The sequence below is a fragment of the Pantherophis guttatus genome, chromosome 2, assembly GCF_059756535.1.
Source record: "Pantherophis guttatus breed Tessera chromosome 2, ASM5975653v1, whole genome shotgun sequence".
Taxonomy (NCBI): Eukaryota; Metazoa; Chordata; class Lepidosauria; order Squamata; family Colubridae; genus Pantherophis; species Pantherophis guttatus.
This window is the reverse complement of record NC_142064.1, coordinates 195,924,127-195,936,208: the sequence shown is the minus strand read 5'-3', so window position 1 is coordinate 195,936,208 and position 12,082 is coordinate 195,924,127. Positions and strand designations below refer to the sequence as shown.

Here is a 12,082-nt window from a genome sequence, read left to right as displayed (position 1 = left end):
CTGGACACTGATTATCAGAATAAGAAAGGTCTTATTCCTAAATCTATATAAATTCAGTTTAATTATTCCAGAGGGAAACCAGCCAATTATATAAATTCATTAATCTCCCCATCACAATTAAAGTTCTTTTTAAGAGCCAGATTCAACAGCCTTCCCTCACCAGCTCTATATGGCAAATTTAATAAAATTATATGCCTAGCTGAACCTACCCTTTGATGAGAGTTCAACTGAACCCATCCTGCATGTGCTGTTACACTGTGATATTCAAAGAGGTCTAATCTTTCCTCTGTCATCCTATGTTCCAGGTTGGCCTGAGGAATTTTAAGACGATTTTCTTCTGTTAGATATGAAAATTCCGTTACAGTAAAATAAGGCATTAACATCAAATCACAACTTTTTGCTTTTTCATAATAATATGAACAAGCCATTTCTATAAAGATCTATCAGTCTAATTGGTAAAACCCAAAGTCAGAGTTTCATTCTTCTCCACATCAAGCACGAAGTTCAGAAGCGGTCTTCATGTGAAAACAAAAGTAGAGAGAAAGTAACCGAGAGTCGGAAGTGGATGCTTCTTTTTCTTTCTTTTTTCTTATCTTTCCCCACTACTTCTTCCCCTTTCCCTCCCCCACTGCTTTCCTATTTATTTTGTATTTTGTACTTGACATTACTTTATAACTCAATAAAAATGTTAATGATGAAGATTAAACTAAGAACTGGGGGGGGGAAATATACATATGAAAATTTCAACCAAAGTGGACTTGTAACTAGGTTTTGTGTTATAGCCCTGCATGTGCATAAGCAATTGGTCTCAAGCTTATGTTAGTAATTACTTCTATATTTGTATCTTTTAATTCTTGTAGATGCTGTGATTTATATTCAATTTTTAAATTTTAATAGGATGATTTATGCCTTTTGGTCAAATTATTTTATAAATTGAATATTTACTTCATCTTTTTGATTAAAATACAATTTTTATTCAAGAATTTTAGTTGCACTGTTGTATCACTTATTTGTTTAATCATAACATATTTGTACACTTGCTTTTATTGCACCCTTTCTCTCTACCATTTTTTAAAATATTGATTGATCATTGACTGAAATAAATAAATTAATCGTATAGAAAAATACTTGGTCTTTACTAAGAAAACTTTGCCAAAATGCAAGCATTCTTGGATAAACTACAATATTACTTTTAACAATACCTTTTGATACAATGGTAGCTAGAAATATCATTTATGTCTGCAAGACCTGGTCTATTAGAGTTTAAGATGGTAAAACACTAAAATAAATTTACTATTGTGGTTTACATTGAGTCTTTGACATTATATTTCCAATAATTAGCTGAAATAAAGAATCTAGAAAAGTGTAAAGTAATGACAATCTTGGATATAATGAAAACCAGATAATGGAAATAGATCAGTCATGTGTTAAGAAGACATGACATCCAACAAGCTTCAATGAACCTATATAAAATGGTCCCATGGTAAAGATCATGTAACTCTAAAAAGATTCTTTCAAAAAGAAGCAGAAAATATTATATTGAAGGCACTAAACCTTAGTACACATATACAAGCAAATAATAATTTCCAATCATAAGTAGTAGAAATAAATGATAGAAAAATGAGGAACTGATATTCAAGTAAACAGATGTTGTAGTAATAAACAAGAAAGCTATTTTCAGTGCACAACATAAATGAATTTAGTTTTCTAGCAAAATACAGCCCCAGTTAAGCTTCTTTCCAGACCTAATTATGTTATAAGTAGACTGTGCTTCAAGCAATTAAGAGAGACAAATAGTATTGGTAGGTAAGCGGATGCTGGACAGGAGATTGTCCACATGGGCATTTGTGTTTGTACACCTATTACAAAAACAAAACTGGGTAAGGGAAATTAATATTCGGCTTAAGACTCATGTAAAAGTTTAAATTCTTTTCAGAGTAATTAAGAAACTTCATATTGTACCATGCAATTTCTCTCTTACACAAAGAACAGAATATTTCCCCCATTCAAATTCTATGTTATCAAATACAGTTTATTATACCTTGATTCTGAAACTTTGTTACACATATTATATAATATCCTAATCATACAATTTATTAATGGTGTCTATACACAATATAGAAAAGCAAGGATGAGTTATTGACTTCTCAGTTAATTTGCCAGCAACCTCCTGCAGCAAACACCAGTGTTACACATTTTTTTGCCATTTGTGCAAATATAGCAAAACATAACAGCTACTGTATTAGAGTTCTGAGGTTCAGCAAGCTTCATGTCATGCAATAATTTTAATAACTGACCACTACAATATAAAAATACTTATATTGCATAAAAAGATGCAATTCCACTAATCTATTAATGTTTGTAGACTGCTACCAAGGATTACGATATTTAAAACAGAGTTCTATGCTATCCATTACTTTTACTTTCATTTTACAGTGGGAAAATCTTGTTTCTCAAATGTTAGTTATATCAGACCATGATTCATTTTGCTAAAGAAAAATCTTTTTTACTTATTTGTAGTTTTACATTTCTGCAGATTCAGCAAGACTTCTCAATAAAAATGCAAGCTGTTTTCTATTGGTCTTAGCATAAGCGATTCCCTAAACTTTACACAAACTTTGCTATATCTGTTTAAATGAGAAAATAATTCCTGCTCTGCATGTGTCATCCTACGCCCAATTTTCAATCCAGCTCCCAAAGCAGGTAAGTGAACACTTATCATTTTTTTTCATTTGCACTCTTTCCATCTAACACAGGGGAAAGCATCCACTGAAAAAAATAGGGATTCAAATGACTAATTTCATATCCTATATTATATTCTATGATATGAAATGATCCTATCATATCATATTCATTTGCAAGTATATGAGGAAAACTGATTTACAATTCCAGTTTTGAATACAAAGCCCAAGTTGTCCAGTAAGCATGTAAGAAGAACTGTTCTCATAAAAAATACTAGTTCAACAGTGGTTGTTTAAACTTATCAAAATGTTTGCTTTTTTAAAAAAACAACTAAGCATTAGTCTATTTTCAGCTCTTTCAGGAAATATGTTTAGCTCGCCAAGACTAAATTGTCAAATGTATTTTTAAGCCAGACATTTTGGGGAATTCTTAATGCTTTTTCTCTGAATAGTCATTTTGAATCATAAGTGCTTTAAGAATAGAAATACACAAGTTTTAATACACAGGTAGTCCTCAACTTACAATAGTTCATTTAATGATTGTTCAAAGTTAAAACAGCACTGAAAACAGTGACTTATGACCAGTTTTCACACTTATGACCATTTGCAGTATCCCCATAGTTACATGATTAAAATTCAGGCCCTTGGCAACAGGCTCATATTTATGATGGCCGCCATGCCCCATTTGTGACATTTTCAGAAGCAAAGCCAATGGGGAAGCCAGATTCACTTAACATAAGTTCTTCTAACGTAAGAACTACAGATTCACTTAACCACCTTGGCAAGAAAGGTCATAAAATGGGCAACATTCACTTAACAAAAGTTTGCTTGGGCTCAATTGTAGTCGTAAGCTGAGGACTACCTATACTGACTTCCAAATATTTCCACAGTTTAACCTAATTTACACTGCAGGATGCTAGTTGTTTAGCCAATCAAGATTAAAATTTTTAAACTCATTGTAAATTAATCTAGTTTAAAATTACCTCACTGCTCCACTAAATTACTGCATGTTTTGTAATATTTGCTTAGAATCATACTTCAGTCTGAAGTAACCAGATTGTCTAGAGCCGTGATGGCGAACCTGTGGCATGCGAAGCCATATTAGTGGGCACGCCAGCTCAGCTCTGGGGCGCATGCGCACGCCGGCCAGCTGATTTTCGGGCCTTCTGGGCCCACCAGAAGTAGGGAAACAGGCTGTTTCCTGCCTCTGGAGGGCCTGGGGTGGGGTGGGGAAGGCCCGTTTTTGTTTCTTATCTGGCTCCAGATCCTCTCTGTGTATCTGGGAACAGCGAAAACAGCTTTTCCCACTCCCTTGGAGGCCCTACGGAGGCTGAAAGGGCCCATTTCCCCACTCCCAGTGGGACAGGAAGTGACGTTTTTTCCTGTCCCCAGCCTCCAGAGACTCCTAGAGAGGCTCCTACAGACTCCTAGAGAGGCTCCTACAGACTCCTAGAGAGGTTCTGGAGGCTGGGGACAGCAAAAAATGTCACTTCCTGTCCCACCGGGAGTTGGGAAATGGGCCCTTTCAGCCTCCGTAGGGCCTCCAAGGGAGTGGGAAAGGCTGTTTTTGCCGTTCCCAGATACACAGAGAGGATTTGGAGCCAGGTAAGAAAGAAAAACGGGCCTACCAGGCCATCATGTGCCAGGAGCGGGGACGAGGGGGGAGGGGGTTGCACACACATGCGCGTGGGCACATGCGTGTGCGACCCTCCCCCGCCCCCCTCTCCTGGCACGTGATGGCAAAAAGGTTAGCCATCACTGGTCTAGAGTATTTTAAGCAGAATACTCTCACAATATAAGCTAATATATCTTATTGCACTAAGAAATTGTGTGGCTGTTAGATCTGTGTTATATGTGAATCACATCACTATAAATGTGTAAACTATGGATTAATGCAACATATGACTCACACTCCTGGCTGCAATAAATGTTTCATCTAGGTGAGCAAGATTACTAAAAGAGGACTGGAATGCTTTGCCCTCGACGGTTCATTAGGTTTCTATTTGAAGACAGAAATCTCATTCATCACAGAAAATAGAAGAGTTCAGGCAATAGTATGAAGGATTTCATCCATCCTCATCTACCAATCTGCTGTTTCCATTTTGGGCATAGATGATGCAAAGTCCTTTTTATTTGTCTAATGTAAGACCCAAGGAGTTGGTAGCAAAGCTTATAAAGGATTATGCTTTTCCTCTGCTACCAGCGTGAGGTATTGCTACTTTAAACACACAGATAGTGAATTTTTGGACATATTATAAATACAATAATTGTTGGTCTTGCATGAACAAACTTCACTTTCTAAATAAATCTGTGATAAAGGGAAGATGTGGCCTTCCTTCCATCTTGCTTTGTAATTTATGATGCATGAATAAGATAGTACTTAAAATCATAGGTTAATTGAGGAAGGACCAAAGGAAGGAGGCCTGGTTTTTATGCTTCATGAAGAAAAATGGCTCTTTCAGTAAATTTATTATAAATAGCAAGAAAAAGACCTGCAAAAGAAGTGTGATCACTTCAACTCATCACCACCAGCAAAAGCCTCTTCCAGGTACTCAGAATACAAGTGTAAATCGCAAGATACTGTTCCTTCCTGTCCTGTGGGATGATTCACTAGACCCGTGATGGCGAACCTCTGGCACGCAGAGCCCTCTCTGTGGGCACGCACGCCGTCACCAGCTGTTCTTCTGGTTTCCAGTGTGTGCACGCACACTGGCCAGCTGATCTTCACGAGCACCAGAGTGCCGGAAACCCAAAGACCCATTGTTCCAGCGTGTACAAAGACCAGGTGGCCAGAGCGCATGTGTGCAGCGGAAACTCAAAGACCAGGTGGCCGGTGTGTGCATGCACACACACGCGTATTCTGGTTTGGGCACTTGGTGTCGTAAAGGTTCATCATCACTGCACTAGGCTAATTTTTATTGATAAATGTTGACAAAGAACAGATCAAAAGTTCCATATGTCTATCATTACCGTAAGAAAATAAGAGTCTTATAGTTTGAAGGCCAGTAACTTCATAAAATTGAACTTCAAAACATCCTATTGTTCTGCCACTTAGTTCAAGTGTTACAACTGGAGTTCATAACATCATGCCTCATACTTATCTCAGCTAAAATAATATTTTGCACATAAACCTATAGATTTCATGAACAAATGTACACCCCATCACTCCAGCATCTACAAAACAAAAATTAAAATATACAAAATCACACAACTTATATTAGACACATAGTAATTGGAATATGATCCCCCAAATCCTCACAGAGGATCCTGCATTCGGAAACTAAATAAACTCAACATATGGCTAGGCATTTAAACTATATTTATTTCACATGCAATGAACACAATTTAATATATACAAATTCATTTCCTTTAGAAACATTCTCTACAGCCCTGAATTAACTTTTCCACTAAAGAAAAATTATCATACAATAGTGTCTATAAAACTATAGTGTCTAGAGAACTATAAAGGTTTATCATTATGTAAAACCATAATCTCAAGAAATCAAAAGAGAAAAAATGAAGACATAAAATCCTAAAAAAGATTATCTATTCATGTATTTATTTTAATATGTCCTTCTTTCTCAATGATTCAGATACATTTAACAGACTGAACATGAGTATGTTCAAAAGTTCAACAACATGATACATATCAGTCGCCTTTATAAAAATGAACTGATCCAAGAGATTCAGGTGAAAAAGGAATAAAGCGTTAATCCACATGTGAATGATTTCAAGAATATTGTGAATAAATCTCCAGAGAGGGCTTCATTCCTAGCATCACACTCCAGAGTCCACTCAAATCAGTAGGGAGAACACAAGGCGGCTAGGTAATTCTGTAAAATTACCCTAGTGAAAATGTTGATAAATCCCCAATTATGACACCTGCTCTAGGATAAAAACAAATGCAAAATACAATACAATCACCAGTTAATATTTGCAAACCTTTCACACAAAACATTAATCCTCTTGAATTTTAAATGTTATCAACCTGATAATATAAATTTGAAATGCCAAAATTTATAACTATTTAGAACAGAGTCCACATCTTCATTGAAATTTGTTTAACATAATCACATGATTATGTTAAGAGTTTATCTCATTATCTCATCATATCATTATTAAGATATTGAAAAATTCTGAAATGATCAGGATAACACTTATAATATTTTGGAAAATGTTATCAACTCTCTTGCCACATACTATGCAAGATTAATAATTACACTGTTGCAACAGACAACAGGTAAGTTACTGATAAGTTAACACAAAAGTTTATTAGCAAGTATCTACAGGTTAAATGCTTACATATTCAAAATGGCCAATATGAAAATAACACTGCATATGGAAATATCACATAAAACATGGCTTCCAAAAGTGCAATTTACCATTTTTGTTGCCCAAGTAGGCTTTTCCTTTATTCCCAACCATAAGAAAGTTCAGGTTTCTCATCAACATATTAGCCTTTACTGAATAATTCTCTACTCAAAAAACAGGAAACAGTCTTATTTTTATACCCTAGCCTCAAACATTTGCATTTCAATTCTCCAGTTTACACCTATATGTGGAGTTTGCTGTCTCCATGGGCCAGCTGTCTTTCTACACATACACTTAACTCCTGCCCTTGTTTTATTACATTGGCTAGCACAGCTGCCAATCATTTCAGCTAATGCTCTTTCCTTTCTATTTCAGACACAGACCTTCTATTGTCACATCCGTATTACCAACTAGGCCTTTCAGCACCACAAAGTGCAAAGCAAGCTTCAATTTATCACCAACTATGGATCCTGTTCCCAGCAATCAGGCTTATTAGTCTGCAGATTTCCTTAAAGTCCTCCTCTATTTTTCTTTCAGATGGCAGAGAGGAAGAGACACTGTTTTAGTGGTGGAGTCCCTTTTTTTCCCCTTTATTTATTCCTAAATAGCCCTGAAGAGTTGCAGCAGCCTTGTATTGGTTAAACCAGTTTCATCTCATGTCATTATTCCCTCAATTGTTTTTTGTTAGTTTTGGGTTTTATTTGTGTTTGTTTTAGTGTAAACAGATACTAAAAGGATATCTGTGCACTGGAGCCAAACGTCATTTTGTGTGTGTGTTTTTTTTGTTTTTGGCAGACCAAGTTACTTAATAAGCTTCTACAGAACGCTAACAGAACGTCAAGGAAAAGCTTCTCTCCCGCCCCCCCTCCTCGCCCCTGCCACCCCAGCTCTTGTCAACAAGGACTGAGCACACGTCACTTCCTCCAGAACCTTCCCATTGCTTCCAGGAAGGCTCACCCGCCCCTTTCAGTGCAAAACATCCATCCTCTTTCGCAGACTCAAAAACTTTTTCTTCTTAGGGACTCGGACCGTTCCTGCCAGCCCTCAAGAAGGCTCCTTGCCTTCCCTTTAAAAAAAGCCCCGCTTTCTGGATCCATTCCGTCAGCTCTAAAGCTCCCCAGATCGTCATCCCCAACACCATATTTCTCCCTCTCTCTCTCTCACACACACACACACACATATACAACGCACACGCCCCCCCCCAATAAAGATTTAAGAGACCTTTGTACACAACCCTCCCCCGACGGCAATAGATCCCTTTCGAGCGAATGCTCGCCAACCCCCGTTTCCTTCCGGTAGTGCTGGCAGGTTCCCCCCCCCACACGAAGCTCCCCCTCCCCCCCCGCATCCCCTTCAGAATTCCTCACCAACCGCTCCACCCAATTCATGCCTCCCGGCTAGCTGGGTCTCGCGCTCGTCCCCATTCCCGTCCCTCCCTCCCCCTGAGAACAACCCCTCTCTTACTCTCCAGAGTAGTAAATCTCGCTTCCTCTTCTTCCCCAACCCGCGCCGACTACTACGCTGGCTCTCCCGGCCCTCGAATACAGCTCCCAGCCTCCGCTCCGCTCACCATCTGCTCCCCTGACCTCCACAGCACCCACCATTTCCCGCCCCCCACACACATTACACGACATCCCGACCCAACGGTCGGGTTTCCTCGCTTCCTCCCCAGCTCCGGGGTATCTTCCCCCCCCAACCCCCCCGCCGCCGCCGCCGACCTCTCTGCCTCACAGCAGACTCACTTCGGCAGTCATTAACCCCGAGGAGCCCCGACCGTTTCCCTCCTCGGTTGCCCACCTCCGCCCCCTCCCGTCTGCCCCCAGGCCAGCCGCCCCCCCTCCCGATCGATCTCCAGAGGGGGGGGGAACGGAGGAAAGGAGCGGAGCAGCCCCGCCCGCGCCTCCCCCTCCCTCGCCCCCCCCCTCCCCGTACCTGTAACTGCAGCATCCCCGTCTCTGAGCTGCCGGCCTGGCTCTTTGTTTCCTGCCGCGGGCCGGACAGGAGAACTGGCTCCCCCCGCCTCCTTCTTCGCCTCCTCCTCCTTTTCCTCCTCCGCCTCCTTCTCACACTCATTGAAAGCAAACAAGCATCATGGCGGCGGCAGCGGCGACGACGGCACGGGGAGCGCCTAGGCCCGGCCCACATCGCTCGGCTCGGCCGCCCACTCCTCGCCGCGATTGGACGGCCAGCGCGGGGCAGGCTCGGCGGGCGGCTATGGCTGCGCAGAGCCAGAGGGACGCGGGCGGAGACGGGGAGGACGGGCCTTTCGAAGGAGGCGGCGGCGCGGCCGCCGAAGAAGGAGAAGCCGCGTCCGCAGCCCCGCCGAAGAAGCGGTTGCAAGTCGAGGGAGAGAACTCCCCGGGATGGAGTGGGGGAGGGTGTCAGTAGGACCCGAATGGTTGGAGAGACTGCTTATCAAGAAATCTCAGGGCTGTGTTGAGTAGACTTGAAACTATCGGCCCATAGATGCAGGGGCAATAATATTTACCTATTCTAAGCGAGCAGGAATGGTGGACAGGTAGTCCTCGACTTACAGCAATTCATTTAGTGACAGTTCAAAGTTACAACAGCACTGAAAAAAGTGACTCATGACCGTTTTTCACAGTTAATGCCCATTGCAGCGTCCCCATGATCACATGGTCAAAATTCGAATGCTGGGCAACTGGTTCATACTTACGACCGTTGCAGTCTCCCGAGGTCGTGGGATCCCCTTTTGCGACCTTCTGACAAACCAAAAGTCAATGGGGAAACCAGATTGATTTAATAACCGGGTTATTGACTTATCAATTGCAGTGATTCACTTAACAGCTCTGGAAAGAAAAGTTGTAAAATGGGGCAAAACTCACTTAACAAATGTCTCGCTTAACAACAGAAAAATTTGGGCTCAATTGTGGTCGTAAGTCAAGGGCTACCTTTACTACGGTTGTGGTAATGGGAGCCAGATTGCATGGTTTTAAAAAGACTGGATAGGAGGATCAGTGAGCATAGTTCATGCGTTCACTCATTGGCAGCATGCCTTAAAACAGTAGGAAGTGAAGTGCCAGTTGTCTGTCACTCCTGCACCAAATCAGCTTAATCATGTAAAGGACTCCCTAGATATTAAGTTTTTAAAAATCCAGGAAGAAAACCATGAAAAAATAATTACTGCACAGTAAATCAAAAAAATCAAAACCAACAAAAGTACAGGTAGCCTTCAACTTACAACACTTCATTTACTGACTGTTCAAAGTTACAGCAATGAAAAAAGTGATTTATGATGGTTTCTTCATACGTATGACCATTGCAGTATCCTCATGGTCATATTTTTATTTATTTTATTTTTATTTTATATTGGATTTCTATACCGCCCTTCTCCCTAAGGACTCAGGGCGGTGTACAGCCAGATTAAAAAAACATGCAGAACAAATATTAAAAACAATTAAAAGATATATAAATTTGGCCCAATTAAAACTCATTTACCAATTAAAAACGTTTAAAACATTTAAAAACAGTTAAAAATTTCATCTTAAGCCAGCCCGGCTTGTTTAAATAAATGGGTTTTAAGGGCGCGACGGAAGGCACTGAGGTCTTGGATTCTCCTTATCTCTGGGGGCAACTGATTCCAGAGGGTAGGTGCCCCCACAGAGAAAGCCCTCCCCCTGGGGGTCACCAGCCTGCATTGTTTGGCTGATGGCACCCCGAGGAGGCCCTCTCTGTGGGAGCGCACGGGTCGCTGGGAGGTCGTCGGTAGCAGCAGGCGGTCTCGGAGATAGCTAGGCCCTATGCCATGGAGCGCTTTAAAGGTGATAACCAACACCTTGAAGCGCACCCGGAAGACAACTGGGAGCCAGTGCAGCTCGCGCAGGAGCGGTGTTACATGGGAGCGCCATGCTGCTCCCGTCACTACCCGCGCTGCTGCGTTCTGGACCAGCTGGAGCCTCCGGGTGCTCCTCAAGGGGAGCCCCATGTAAAGAGCGTTGCAGTAGTCAAGGCGAGAGGTGACGAGGGCATGAGTGACTGTGCACAGGGAATCCCGATCAAGAAAGGGCCGCAACTGGCGAATCAGGCGAACCTGACAAAAGGTCCCCCTGGTTACAGCCGTCAGATGTTCCTCCAAGGACAGCTGCATATCCAGGAGGACTCCCAGATTGCGAGCCCTCTCTGTGGGGGCCAATGACTCGCCCCCAATAGTCAGTGATGGAGTCAACTGACTATATCGGGATGCCGGGAGCCACAGCCACTCAGTCTTGGAAGGGTTGAGCCTGAGCCTGTTCCTCCCCATCCAGACCCGTACAGCCTCCAGGCACTGGGACATCACTTCAAGGGCATCGTTGGGGTGGCCTGGGGTGGAGATGTACAGCTGGGTGTCATCAGCGTACTGGTGGTATCTCACCCCAAAGCCACGGATGATCTCACCCAGCGGCTTCACATAAATGTTGAACAGAAGGGGCGAGAGGACCGATCCCTGCGGCACTCCACAAATGAGAGGCCTCGAGGTCGACCTCTGCCCCCCTGCCAACACAAACTGCGACCGGTCGGAGAGAAAGGAGGAGAACCACCGCAACACGGTGCCTCCCACCCCCAACTCTTCCAGCCGGTGCAGCATGATACCATGGTCGATGGTATCAAAAGCCGCTGAGAGGTCTAACAGGACCAGAACAGAGGAACAACCCCTGTCCCGAGCCCTCCAGAGATCATCAACCAACGCGACCAATGCCGTTTCTGTGCTGTGCCCAGACCTGAAACCCGACTGGAACGGATCTAGATAAGATGTTTCCTCCAGGAATTGCGGAAACTGTCGTGCGACCACACTCTCAACAACCTTCGCCATAAAGCGAAGGTTGGAGACAGGACGATAGTTGGCCAATATTGCCGGATCCAGGGACGGCTTCTTGAGGAGAGGCCTCACCACCGCCTCTTTCAAGGCGGTGGGGAAGTAACCCTCACTCAACGAAGCGTTGATAACACCCTGAAGCCAGCCTCGTGTAACCTCCCGGGAAGCCAGTACCAACCAGGAGGGACACGGGTCCAGTAAACATGTGGCCGCACTAAGTCTCCCCAAAATCCTGTCCACATCATCAGGAGTCACAGCATCAAACTCCTCCCAGATA

General features: G+C 42.5%; 1 protein-coding gene across 1 annotated transcript in view; it reads right to left on the bottom strand.

Annotated features, from left to right (window-relative positions):
* Positions 1–9,324, bottom strand: part of CNOT6 (CCR4-NOT transcription complex subunit 6) — a 55,894-nt gene extending 46,570 nt beyond the window's left edge. The window contains exon 1 of the mRNA XM_034403079.3: positions 8,925–9,324. The gene's annotated coding sequence lies outside the window, so the exon portion shown is untranslated. The remainder of the gene's footprint in view (positions 1–8,924) is intronic.
* Between the last annotated feature and the right edge of the window lie 2,758 nt (positions 9,325–12,082).